Source organism: Eurytemora carolleeae, unplaced genomic scaffold (assembly GCF_000591075.1).
Source record: "Eurytemora carolleeae unplaced genomic scaffold, Eaff_2.0 scaffold670, whole genome shotgun sequence".
Classification (NCBI taxonomy): Eukaryota; Metazoa; Arthropoda; class Copepoda; order Calanoida; family Temoridae; genus Eurytemora; species Eurytemora carolleeae.
Genome location: NW_019396860.1, coordinates 152,055 through 155,220, shown reverse-complemented (window position 1 = coordinate 155,220; position 3,166 = coordinate 152,055).

Sequence of the window (3,166 nt, the reverse complement as noted above, 5' to 3'; positions counted from 1 at the left end):
ATTTGTTAAATTTGATGATTGTTAGTCAAGTATCATTGTCGTCATTCGAGGATTTAGAGACTCCCTTGGAAAAAAGACGACATTTACCCAAATTGGAGCGTATCTAGAGAATCTAACCTATATACAACCTTGGTGCATACAGTCTTAAGGTTTACAACCAAAAATATTGCAAGTTTAATTTTTCTTTCATAAATAAATTAAAAGTATTTCCCCCTTTGTTCTTTCCAAATCAAATTAAAAGTTTTCAGGAAAAATACGGTTATTTGTAATATAAACGATGAAACGTGTGTATATACCACTAGACTAGAATATTACGGGTGAGTCAGCAATTTGTATTCAACAAGTAAAGAAATTCCCCTTTACAGGGATTCATCTCTTCTATTCTAGTTATCCCTCCCCCTTTCCCCCTTTATTATTCCCCCACCTATCCCCTTTTATTATTCCCCCCCTCGTCCTCTCCTCCTGGTCCCTTGAGAGCAATTAATCAGTGTTCACGTCTAGTTCCAACAATTGGATTCTTTGTATATGTACAATGTACATGTCCGGAATTGGATTCTATGTGTACAATGTTCATGTTCAGAATTATATTCTTTATGTACATTGCACTTGCCCGGAATTTGATTTTATATGTACATTGTTCACGTTTAAAATGGGATTATGTATATGCATTATGCAATATGCATGTTAAAATTGACTTTATATAGTAAATACATAGTACATGTCCATGTCCATATTGGATTTTGTATGTATATTGTACATTTTACATTTTCAGAGTTGAAATCTGTGTGTACATGGCCAAAATTTAATTACAAATGCATTTTCTAAAATGTATAAACTAGATTCTATAATCTATATACATGGTACATGAACAATGTGCAATGTACATGGTACATGTACATGTCCAGAATTGGATTCTATATGTTCATATCCAGAATTGGATTCTGTATGCACATGTCCAAAATTAGATTCTATATGTTCATGTCCAAAATTAGATTCTATATGTACATGTCCGGAATTAGATTCTGTATGCACATGTCCAGAATTAGATTCTATATGTACATGTTCAGAATTAGATTTTATATATTTACATGTCCAGAATTGGATTCTATATGTTCATATCCAGAATTGGATTCTGTATGCCCATGTCCAAAATTAGATTCTATATGTTCATGTCCAAAATTAGATTCTATATGTACATGTCTGGAATTAGATTCTGTATGCACATGTCCAGAATTAGATTCTATATGTTCATGTCCAGAATTAGATTCTATATGTACATGTCCGGAATTAGATTCCATATGTACATGTCCGGAATTAGATTGTACATGTAAATGTCCAGAATTGGAATATATATGTACATATCCGGAATTAGATTCTAAATGTTCATGTCTAGAATTGGATTCTATATGTTCATATTCAGAATTGGATTCTATATGTACATGTCCAAAATTAGATTCTAAATGTTCATGTCTAAAATTGGATTCTATATGTTCATATTCAGAATTGGATTCTATATGTTCATGACAGAATTGGATTCTATATTTATGTACATGTCCGGAATCAGATTATGTATGTTCATGTCCAGAATTGGATGCTATATGTTCATGTCCAAAATTGGATTCTATATGTTCATGTCCAGAATTTGATTCTATATGTTCATGTTCAGAATTGGATGCTATATGTTCATGTCCAAAATTGGATTCTATATGTTCATGTCCAGAATTCGATTCTATATGTTCATGTCCAGAATTGGATTCTGTACGTTCAGGTATACTGGTATACTGGTATACTAGTATACTAGTATACTGATATACTGGTATACTGGTATACTAGTATACTGGTATACTGGTATACTGGTATACTGGTATACTGGTATACTGGTATACTGGTCTACTAATATACTAGTAAACTGGTATACTAGTATACTGATAAAATGGTTTAGCATCAAGGGACTACTAAAGTTAATTAGAATTATTATCCAACGACACTTTTGAAGAACCTACTTAACAAATCTTACATTATATTTAACATTGATCATGTTACAACATGTAACTTTACTATGTATATATACTTAATAGTACATTGTAACAAAATGGAACTTATCTAGATCTATACCAGGGAACCCAGATTCGCCTGGAAATTGAATTTCTCCATAAAAGTTATACTTATATTCTGGTNCTTCTGACCAAACGACGGCAAACAAAGTTTCCAAAACTTGTTTGACATTATTGTGTAGACAATTGTAAACAATATATTTACTTTCAAAGGATTAAGGGGAATATTACTTTACACTGTACAGTGTACTGTACAATTTACGCTGTACACTGCAACACGGTACATTGTACACTGTATAGTGTACTGTACAATATACGTTGTACACTGCAACAAGGTACATTGTACACTGTATAGTGTACTGTACACTTTATGCTGTACACTGCAACACGGTACATTGTACACTGTACAGTGTACTGTACAATTTACGCTGTACACTGCAACACGGTACATTGTACACTGTATAGTGTACTGTACAATATACGCTGTACACTGCAACATGGCACATTGTACACTGTATAGTGTACTGTACACTTTATGCTGTACACTGCAACACGGTACATTGAACACTGTAGTGTACAGTGTACTGTACAATTCACGCTGTACACTGCAACACGGTACATTGTACACTGTATAGTATACTGTACAATATACGCTGTACACTGCAACACGGTACATTGTACACTGTATAGTGTACTGTACACTTTATGCTGTACACTGCAACATGGTACATTGTACACAGTACAGTATACTGTACAATTCACGCTGTACACTGCAACACGGTACATTGTACACTGTATAGTATACTGTACAATATACGCTGTACACTGCAACACAGTACATTGTGCACTGTATAGTGTACTGTACAATTTATGCTGTACACTGCAACACGGTACATTGTACACTGTACAGTGTAAATCCCTTGATAAAAAAGGTTCAGGATGATTAAGGGATTACGATTTTTCACGCTGGATCAAAATTTTGCAATTGATTTTACCGAGTTTTTGAAAATCAAATATTTATCATAAATACGATTGTGAATGTTTTTTTTTATGTGTGTCTTAATTTTTTCTGAAGGAGATAAATTCAGAGTAAAAAGTGTCGCTGCAAATAA